Source organism: Pinus tabuliformis, chromosome 3_2 (assembly GCF_031772625.1).
Source record: "Pinus tabuliformis cultivar Carrire ecotype Pingquan chromosome 3_2, CPIR1, whole genome shotgun sequence".
Lineage (NCBI taxonomy): Eukaryota > Viridiplantae > Streptophyta > Pinopsida > Pinales > Pinaceae > Pinus > Pinus tabuliformis.
The window spans coordinates 806,401,499-806,413,120 of record NC_142302.1 but is presented as its reverse complement, the minus strand read 5'-3'; the positions used below and the strand labels follow the sequence as shown (position 1 = coordinate 806,413,120).

Here is an 11,622-nt window from a genome sequence, read left to right as displayed (position 1 = left end):
TCACAGGGGTTGCAAGAGTTGTTCTTACACCAACAAATTTCTATCTCGTAGTCAGTTATCACATCAGTCTCACACAGTGAAGGTCTTTGGGTTAAGTCCGGGTGGTGACATTGCAGTCGCAACAACTGTTGTTTCTCTCTTTTCACCAAGATTCACAGAAGGTTCGAATTAGGTGAACCCTGTGATCTCAGGCCATATGATCTAAAAATGAGATCTTAAATCAATGTTAAGGTATTACAGACTCATGTGCAGGAATGCCTATATTGTTTAGTGCAACAGATCGAAAAGATTGCGAATGATATAGATAATGAATAGTTTTAAAACATAATAAACACACACATCAACACAACAAATAATCAAGGAGTTCACCAGACGTCCTATCTACATCTCCTAGTCTAGCTTTCAGTGTCAAACTCTACAATATGTCTTCAAGAACAGAGTTTACAAGTGTGAGCTCAATCAGAGTCTCAACACAACCCTTCAAGAACAGAGTTTACAGGTGTGAGCTCAATCAGTGCCATAACACAACAACAGTGATATTACACAGGGATTTAAGTCAAAAAGCTCGAGTCTAAAGAGTGCACAGACTCTCCCTCTTAGTGCCTCTGATAAACTATTCGTAGTTGTGTGTTTCTATGACTCTCTATCTTTGAATTCCGACTTCTCTTTCTGTTCTGTTATGGGATGGCTTTTTAAGCCTCTTGGCTCTGTCCGTTCATCTACATTCTTGGGCTTTCTGGCTCTCGGCCACTGTCCGTTCAACTCCCTATTGAGCGTTCAACAATAATTGTAAAACGCTTAAGGTATGGTGGACACATGTTTTCAAATGAAAAGACTGGCGCAGTGAAAAATCCCAAAGAATTGCTTCTTTATTTACATAGAGAAATACACAAGAAAAACTCTAAAACAGAGGAATCGGGCGACTATTATGCCTCATTTGTTATTGGTCCTTTGGCATCCCACATCATAGATCTATTCTCATCTGAAGATTCACATGCATCCCAATCATCCATCCTACTTGTGCATTCTGCACCATTGATCTGTGACCATTTAATCTGATGACTGATGTGCATTTCGGATGGCTTACTTGCACGGAGATCACCCACCCGAAAAAGTGGTTTTCTCTCTCCTTGTTGCATGCTACATGTCGGTTAGTGTATGGGATCAGGTGGAGCCTGTCCAGTACCAGTTACCGCTTGAATCCCACCCGAAATACCATTTACCACGGAACCCAAATACCATAAAGTTGCATTCATAAATCCTTTTGGGTCCGTGTTTTATCGCTGTAGTCCCATATGCCATGTCTCCTTTGTATTTCAATTTTATAATGGAAATACACCAATACACAGAAAAATCCCGACAAAACAGTTTTATATTGGAACTAAAATTTTATGGAGCCGCATTTATAAACCCTTTCGGGTCCACCTTGATCACTATCGCAAATCGCACAGGCTATGGGTCTTCGCCCCTTTGTATCATTGTGATGCGATATATCGTAATCGCATATCACCAATCACTATCACACTTTGGCACTTTGCTATGCTTCGGGTCCTCCCCTTTTGGTTCTGTAGGATGCAATAAGTCGCAAATCACCTATCGCTTGTGTCTCTGGGCCTTTGGTAAGTCCTTCCCTTGGAAACCTGTGATGCGATGGTGTAATCATAGCCGTTGATCTGTGTGCTCAATCAACGGTTCGCGCTATGTCACCGATCACAGTCGCATTTCCCCTTGGGCCATCCTCGATACACTCCACCGATGCGATATCACCGAACCCTCCGATGCGATCTACCGATTTGATCTGGACCATTGATCAGTCCAATCCGATGGCTCTAACGCAACATCATTTGAACCTCAACTTAGCTCTATTTCTGCCAATTCTTAGTGTTTTTCCATGCGATAGTGTTTTCTGATATTTGAAGAGTTAGAGGTTTAGAGGGTTTAAGATCCATTTTGGATCACACCTTCCCACTGAAAAGCTTTTGGACCACCAAAAGGTTGTTTTAGGCATCGATCAAGTGAGGATACCATTCCCTCACTTGTCCAATTTCTATCCATTGTGTGTTGCTTGGATTTGAACCCTTGGGCCCTACTCTCAGGTACTCAACATCCCCTTGATGCATTGTTCTTACCTTCCTACCTAGAACTATGTCCTCCTGTAACTCATTATGATACTTAGGCAAAAAATCCTCAATACAAGGCAACTGACTTTGCTCTTCAGGATCTTCAATCAATGAAGCTTCATACAATCTCAAGTTTTCTGCATTAACGACTAAATAGATCTCTATATAAGCTGGAAAATCAAGGCGAAAAGCATTTTCACCAATTTTATCAAGTATCTTGAAAGGTCCATACCTTATTGGTTTTAGCTTCTTGCCCTCACCTTGCATTCTATCTTTGCTGATGTACAGCTAGACTTGATCACCAACTTGAAAACAATGCTCAACTCGATGCTTGTCATCTCTTGCCTTGTACTTGGCTTGACTTCTTTCCAGTTGTTCCTGTACTACCTGGCGAATTTCCTGGATTTGTTCAATGAACTTGGTTGCTTTGTCCACATCACTGTGTCCATCAACTGCTATGTCTTTACCAAAGACAAAATCCAAGGGAGACTTTGGTATAAAACAAAAACAATTCTCAAAAGGAGATCTTTGAGTAGAAGAGTGTTTGGCACGGTTGTAAGCATGCTGCACATAACAAAAATGCTCATCCCAAAGCTTGGGATGCTTGCTGTAATAGCCTTTGAGCAACTGGATCACTGTCCTATTGACCACTTCTGTCTAACCATCTGTTTGTGGATGAAATGTTGTGCTCTTCTTCAACCTGGTGTCCATCAACTCCCATAAACTTGACCAAAACTTCCCAACAAATCGAGAATCTCGATCAGATACAATAGAAGTGGGTAACCCAAAATGAACCCATACATTCTGAAAGAAAAACTTTGCTTTTTGTTTAGCTGTAAGCTGCTTGTTACATGGTATCAAAATACACATTTTTCTGAACCTATCCACAACAACATACAAATAGTCATGACCTTTCCTAGACTTTGGAAATCCCCCAACAAAGTCCATGGAAACACTTTCCCAAGGATGAGAAGGAATTGGAAGTGGAGTATACAATCCTAATTTCCGATTATTGGGCTTGCTTGTAGCACACATAGTACACCCTTTGATATATCTAGAAATTGTCTCATGCAATCTTGGCCAATAACAGAACCTTTGCAATTGTGCAACTATTTTACTTACACCAAAATGACCTGATATGAGAGAAGTATGTGATTCTCGGATTGTGTTAACTCTTTTAGTTTGTGGAATGCATAACTTTCCCAAATGATATAATAATTGGTCCTTTACATAATAATCCAATTCTTCTACTTGCTTGCCATGACTTAAAGTTGCATATACATCTTTAAAATCTACATCTTGAGCATATTGTTCAGTGTAACTTTCATGCATTATTGATTTATGCTTAGGTATAGTAGATGCATTTTTTATTGGTCTTAATAACATGTCTGCAACCTTATTGTGTATGCCCTTCTTATACCTGCTGACAAGATGAACTTGTTGTAGAAAACCCATCCACCTATAATGTCTTCATTGTTGCAATTTAGTTTGTGAGTGAAAATATTGAAGTGGTTGATGATATGTATGTATGATTGTTTCTTTACCCATTAGGTAATGTTTCCACTTTTTCACACTTTGTACTAATGCATAGAATTCTTTATCAGATGTGGGATAATTAACTACTGCAGAAGTAAATGTCTCATAATGATAGCATATGGGTTTTCCGTGTTGCATGACCACTACTCCCATGGCATAGTCACTGGCATCTGTCTCAATCTCAAATGGATGTTGAAGATTTGGTAGTGAAAGTACTGGTGCTGTACTGTTTTTCTCTTTTAAGGCATCGAAAGCTTTCTATTGTTTGCCTCCCCACTGAAACACCTGTTTCAATCCTGTTAAAGCATGTAATGGAGCTGTAATCAATGAAATGTTAGCAATAAACTTTTTCCAGTATTGTGCTGCCTTTGGGAAACTCCTAACCTCTGTAGCAGATTTGGTTTTAGGCCAATTCACAATGACTTCAACCTTAGAGGGATCTATCTTCAATTCACCACCCCCTACAATATAACCCAAATAATTTAAAGATGTTTTGCCAAATTCACATTTTAACAGTTTTACATAGAGATTTTCTCTTTTTAAAACATCTAAGTCTGCTTTACATGCTTTACATGGTCTTCCCATGTCTTACTAAAAACAAGAATGTCATCTAAATAAACAATTACAAAATAATCAATAAATAATCTGAGTACATCATTCATGACTCTCATAAATCTAGCAGGAGCATTAGTTAAGCCAAAAGGAATAATCAACCATTCATAAAGGCCTTGCTTTGTCTTGAAAGCAGTCTTCCATGCATCCTGTTCTGCAACTCTGACCTGATGATAACCACTTCGAAAGTCTAACTTAGAAAAGTAAACTATTTCTTTCAATTGATCTAATAAATTGTCAATACGAGTAATAGGATAATGATTCTTGATCGTTATTTTATTTAGTGCTCTATAATCAATGCACATGCTCCACGAACCATCTTTCTTTCTTACCAGCACGATTGGAGATCCACATGGTGATGTGCTTGGTTATATAAACCATTTATTAAGAAACTCCTGTACCTTCTTCTTTATCTCTGCATTCTCTAAAGCTGACAACCTGTACATTCCAATGTTAGGTAATGGAGCATCTTGCTGCAAACAAATATCATGTACTATTTCTTGCTTGGGTGGCAGACCTTTTGGTTCTTGAAATAGAACACCATACTCTGAAAGAATTTTAACTAAATCAACTTTTTTTTAGAATCACAGCCTTCAAATGCATTGGATTTTTCAGGATCCTTTGCCTTTACAACCATTAGTAAAAATTGCTTACTTGAATTCACAATTCTTCTCATCTGCCCTGAGTTTATGAGAGAATAGTTATCTTTGAGTTTATGAGCTCTTATAATATATTCTATTCCATCTTTAGTGAGTTGATACTTATTCTCAGCTCTATATAAAATAGCTTTCCTATCATACAAGTATGGACTTCACAAAACAATACCACGTATATCCAATGGAACTATATCTAACTCAACCTCATCTACAAATGTTAATCCAATAGCAAACCTAAGTTTACATTGTCTCGTTACTTGTAGCTTTGTTTTATTACACACCTAACCTAATGGATATGGATTCTCATGTGTTTTTGTTTGTAATCCCAACTTCTTTACAATTGTTTTAGAAATCAAATTTACTTGTGATCCACTATCAAATAAAGTATCAATCTTATTGTGCTTGGAAATTACTCTAATATGAAAAAGCTCATTTCTTTCCCTCTCATTACTTTCATTATCAATAGATTGTGTAGAATTACTTGTGGATGCTTCAGAATCTTACCTTTAACACCTGTGGCTGTAATTGTTGTTTCATCGCCTAAATCTGATCCCAAGTCCTGCTGAATAGCAGCAGCATTCTTTTTCTTCCTTCCATCGAGCTTCTTAGGTCTCTGTTCTGGATGCAAAAACCAGCAGTGTGCCTCATCGTGTCCTTCTTTCTTGCAATGAGTGCATGAAGGTTTATCCTTCTTTACAGTGTTTGCTTTCCTCTCCTTCCATTTCATTTTCTTCTTTTCCTTTCTCTTGCTTACAAAATATTTAGATGATCCGCCAACCTCTGGGTTTACATTCTTACCTCTAGCCTCTAGATGTGTTGCTTGAACTGATACATCATCTATGCTAGTGGGATTAAACAGAGTATAGTATGCTTTAAATAACCATGCAAACCACCTATATACTTCAATAAAGTCTCAGGTGAGTCCAAGGATATACCTAGAGTTAAATCTCTTTTCTTGAATTCCTAAGTATAACTTTGTACACTCTGACCCTTCAACTAACGAAAAGTTTGCCAACTCATCATTGCCTACTACATGTAAGCTAAAGGATAGAATTTCTTTTTGATAGAAGAAACAAATTCATTCCAGGTAGAAATTATTTTACCATGTTTTTGCATATCAGCATGTGTCTTGCCTTCCCACCATACTAGTGCAGTTCCTCCAAGTCTAAGATAGCCAGTTGAATCTTCTTCCTTTCTGAATCAACGTTCTGTACCCTAAAATATACATCAATTTGTCTTATCCACATATCTAGCTTTTCTACATTAAGTTCTCCATCATAAATTGGCAAATCAAACTTCACATCTAATTTGATTAAGGAAGTTCTCTTCTTCTTCTTAAAAGAGCTAGAAGATGATGAGGATGATGAAGGTGATAATGGAGGAGATGGTGGAGGAGGCATTTCCCCTTTCCCTTTCCCTTCTAGAGGGGCAACTAGAAAAGGTTCCTCTGCTCCTTTGTTCGGTTTAGCTGTTGAAGTGCTTTCACCTCGACCCTTCTTAAACTCTAGATACATCTCTTCCACCATGGCTCGCATGGCCATAAAACTATCCATGAACTGAGATTTTGATCCCAGTGGAGCTTATTCTGCCATTCTACTTTGAGAATATACTCTTCCAATCTCTGGATTAGCCTAAACAAGTTCTCCTTCTCCTAGTCTGAGATTTAATCTAGTTAGCATTGAAAATCCAACACAAGATTGTCTAACCTTAACAAAACCAATACCAAATGCTCTGATACCACTTGATCTGAAAATGAGATCTTAAATCAATATCAAGGTATTACAAACTCATGTGCAGGAATGCCTATATTATTTAGTGCAACGGATCGAAAATATTGTGAATAATATAGACAATGAACAATTTTAAAACATAATAAACACACATATCAACACAACAAATAATGAAGGAGTTCACCAGACTTCCTGGCTACGTCTCCTAGTCCAGCTTTTAGTGTCAACCTCTATATTATGTCTTCAAGAACATAGTTTATAGGTGTCAGCTCAATCAGAGTCTCAACACAACCCTTCAAGAACAAAGTTTACAGGTGTGAGCTCAATCAGACCCATAACACAACAACAGTGATATTACACAGGGATTTCACTCAAAAAGCTCAAGTCTAAAGAGTGCACAAACTATCCCTCTTAGTGTTTCTGATCAACTGTTCATAGCTGTGTGTTTCTCTGACTCTCTATCTCTTAACTCTGACTTCTCTTTCTGTTCTATTATGGGATGGCTTTTTAAGCCTCTCGGCTTTGTCTGTTCATCTACATTCTTGGGCTTTCTAGCTCCTGGCCGTTGTCTATTCAAATCCCTGTCGAGCATTAAACAATCATTGTAAAATGCTTAAGGTATGGTGGCCACCTGTTTTCAAACAGAAAGACTAGCACGGTGAAAAATACCAAAGAATTGCTTCTTTATTTACATAGAGAAATACACAGGAAAAACTCTAAAACAAAGGAATCGGGCGGCTATTATGCCTCGTTCGTTATCAGTCCTTTGGCATCCCACACCATAGATCTATTCTCATTTGATGGTTCACATCCATCCTGATCATCCAACCTGCTTGTGTATTCTACAGCATTGATCTGTGACCATTTTATCTGACAACTAATGTGCATTTCAGATGGCTTACTTGCACGGAGATCACCTGCCCGAAAGAGCGGTTTTCTCTCTCCTTGCTGCGTGCTACATGTCGGTCAATGTATGGTGTTATCTCAAAATCAGACCCTGGAAGGCTGCTGACCAAGAAGACCTTAAGTAACTATTTCAAACCTACTTTAGGCTGAGGCTTAGCCTCCCCAACCTGAGAGGGCTCTCTCAAAGGATTAATGATTTTTTGATTATGATTAAGATGGCTAACTCTTATGAAACAAAGATAAAAATGTAAGTGGTGGAAACACAATTAAGAAGTATCCATTGGGCTTATGGAGTCAACATTGTTTCAATATAACAATGATATCAACCTTACATAGAAGTCAGGGCATTCAAGATTCAACACATTTAGAACATACCAGAAACATATAGGACCACACAGTCTATGAATGTATAAAGGAAGTTAGAGCACCATGAGTGATTTCTAAGTAATTACACATTCATACTACTGCAAATATTGAGAAAAGAATAATACAACACATTCTGAGCATCAAATCCCTCTTGATTCCTAAGAAGCAAAGCCAATATTGCATTACTAAAACAGAGTCTTTACATAAAGCCAAATATCAAAGCTTTTCTGAATAATTTTCCAACCCTTGGTCCATTTCTCTCTCTCTTATTTATAGAATTATTTACATAGCTGAGATTCCTCCTCCAGCATGAGGGGAACTCAAATTCTGCTTGCTATGACACCTATTCAAACTTTAACTAACTATTGAATGCAATAAGCTGCTAACTAGAAGTTTCAGAAACCTAAGAAAATTAGGAGTCTAACTCTACATCATGCTGGTAATAGCATTGATTACAATCAAATCTCGTTCTCTGACAAGTGGTCTCCTTCAGTTTAGCTTTGGTGGATGTTTTTAAAACTCCTTGCTAGTCCTTAATGTATCATCTCTTTACTGCTCCTGAAAAGTAGGAAGCTGCCCCTGTTTTTCTGCTTTAGGTTTCCTTAATGATATTCGAAACCAATTCACCACGTTGTTCTTCTTTGATCACAAAAATGTATTGGAGTGCCACGTTCCTCATGTGCTGTAGACCTTTCCCATATACCTGTGTGAAGACAAAACCTCTTCGAAGCTGCTTGAACAGATTGTCACTGGTGATGCCTATGCTGCACAAAGTAGCTTTGCCTTGTTCTCATACATTACATCAACTAATATGACAAAACGATATGCTGATGTCCTGTTGTGTACTCCAAAAGTAGGTATGCCTTCCAGTGCAAGAGTATGGAAAATGCTTGAAAAGCCCAAAATAATCTGCTGCACCCAAAGGTTTCTGACAGAGGTCTTCAAACTGGAAATAAGCACAACCATTGGCTCCAAAAGGAATCTGTAATGTCCGTCTCATGACAACTTCAACAGCTGTTGGAGTGGCCATATATCCACTTATCAATTCTTGAAATTTTTCTTTGAGCAAACGAGAAGAATCTTTGCCACAAAAATACAATCCTTTCTGAGCTGAAGTGAGCTTTCGATAGTCAGTGGAAGATCCAATCTCATGAACAACACATCGCTCCTTCAAAAGTGAGATGAAAGGCAAGAATAGATTCCTCTGAAGACCACCTTCATATAAATTATCAGGAGCCCTGTTGGAAGTGGAAACCAAGATAATTCCTTTGTTAAATAAATATCTAAACATCCGATTCAGGATCAATGCATCTGCCACATCTGTTACCATGAACTCATCAATGCACAACATAATTGCTTCACTTGAAATATCATTAGCAACAGCATCCAAAGGATCACTTAGACCTCTTTTCTTTTGAAGAAGGCTATGTACATCCAAAATAAAATCATGGAAGTGAATTCTCTTCTTCCTCCAAGATTCATGCAGTTGCTCATAGAACATGTCCATTAACATTGTTTTGCCTGTGCCTACCCCACCATATATGTACAAACCACGAACAGGTAACAAAGAAGCTTGTGGCTTTATGAATGAGAACCAGCTGTTGGATTTATTAGAAGGTGTGGATCTTTCCAATCCACAAGATTCAGCTGCATCTACCAGCTCATCATATAATATCTGGGAAGCTCTGAGGGTCTCTTCCTGACATGTGTCACCTGCCATGAGTTCTCCTGCTGCTATCCACCTTTCATACTCTATTAGAGGACCCCCTCTCTCCACATATTTTCATAGGGTAAGAGAAACCCACAAGAGAACACTTGCAGTTGAAGCTCTAAATAGAAAATAATCTACTCAGTAACAGACAACGCTGAAAGCTCAAATGGCCCTAGAATGGATTTGATTGTGCAGATTCGAATATAATTCACACATGAACAGGATCCAGCGCTTGTACTTAGTATATTATCCACATTGTTGTCTGCACTGGGGGATATGAAAACACCTAAGCTATATGGCCAAGAGTCAGCAAATGAAGTATCTGAGAATCCAATTTTGCTGGACGAGTTGTTGGTAGATATGGTGGTGTTTGTTATAACAGGAGGCCGATTGGATTTCAGGCCAGAAACACCACAAAATCCACCAGCGAAACCACCAAGAGCTCTGTGGGGAGCATTATTTAGAACAGCCTTCTGATAGATAGTTTCATCAAGTTCCTTTTTCTTAGTGACTTTCAAATTCAGGATACCTGATAAGATGTTTCTGAGATTTGGCGCTTGTTTAAGTAAAGGCAGCATCAATAACTGCTCACGTGGACCACTTTGAGTTACATCATTCAGGAGCAGTTGGGACAGTGAGTTGAAGAAGCTATATCCACCTTCTTAGTCTTAAACAAAAGTAATAAGCATCCGAACTGTGTGACCAACGAAAAGTAACAGAAGAAGAAACGACGCTTCACTATTGCTACCTTTTGCCAAGATGGCAAAAATTTGCATTCCCATACCAAGCGCTCTTGAGAATATGTGTATGCAGAATGGAACACGATACAGGATACTCGTGAAAATGCACTGGATCAAGACCACTGGAAAACTAAGATGAAATCCATTCGAATAGAAAAATTCCTGTCAAACATGTTTTGCAATATACACCAGTTTAGGGTCCATTCCAGAGTCTTTGTCAACATCAGGCGATTCTCAGTGCCATTGGCTTTATGAACCACAGGACCTGCACCAGGAACCCACCGAGGAATAGGCATGGCAAGCACACCCTTGTTCAACATCCTGATTAAGAAATTGTCTTTGCGCATGATACACATTACAACATCATGACCTGAAAGATCTTTGACAACACAGAGTCGCTGAATGCTTTGAAATTGAACGGTTTTTTCCAACACAGATGACCAGGAGATAGTTTGCATTTCCCAATATGTAATTTTGAGGCCGTTCTTATAAAAATTGCGGATCTCAAGTGTGTCTTTCAGCTGGGCGAAAAATCTCAAAAAACAGAATATCCAGTATAATGAAAATATCCCTAAAAACTGAGCTCAAGACTGTTTACAAGGAATAGTTTCAGACTGCCCCAAATCCAAAGAACAGATGCAAAAGCCAGAAGGGAATTTCCCTGATTGTTGTGATACCATTTCAAAAAGCCTAGTTGAATGACCAAAACTACAGAGCAAAGTATAACTGCAAACATGTGCCAGTACCAAGACACCTAACGACCTAATGATGAGGATAAGCAGTTGGATATGATAGACGAAGTGTATAAGCTGACAACTGTTGATGTAAACACAACGGATTTTGATAAATATGACAGCTGGGTGAAATTTGCTATGGATCATAACGAATCTCTGATTTCGTAGCGCAGCCAGTTCAAAATCTGGGTTTTGCGCTACGAAATCACCTAGACAGGGTTTCTGCGCATAAGAACTTTGAAACGAGTTTCGACATATGATATTCATGTGAGATATGAGACCAATGATAGACTAAAGCAGAGAATTGACCCCTTTTGACATACCAACAAGACTCTTAACAAGACTCCTATTCAAACTCTTTAGACTCTAAAATAAGATGAAAAGACTAGACCCAAAACTGACACCAACCCTTTGACAAATTTAAAAAATTGATGTTCAGAATTTAAAATATTTTTTCTTAAGTGATAACATATGGGATCGAGCAGAGCCCATCCAAAATACCATTTACCAC

The 11,622-nt window shown here is 38.4% G+C and overlaps 2 pseudogenes; both read right to left on the bottom strand.

Moving 5' to 3' along the window:
- Window positions 1-7,078: 7,078 nt before the first annotated feature.
- LOC149183048 (uncharacterized) lies at window positions 7,079-9,660 on the bottom strand (annotated as a pseudogene).
- Window positions 9,661-9,799: 139 nt separating this feature from the next.
- LOC149183047 (uncharacterized) overlaps window positions 9,800-11,622 on the bottom strand; it is a 38,642-nt pseudogene continuing 36,819 nt past the window's right edge.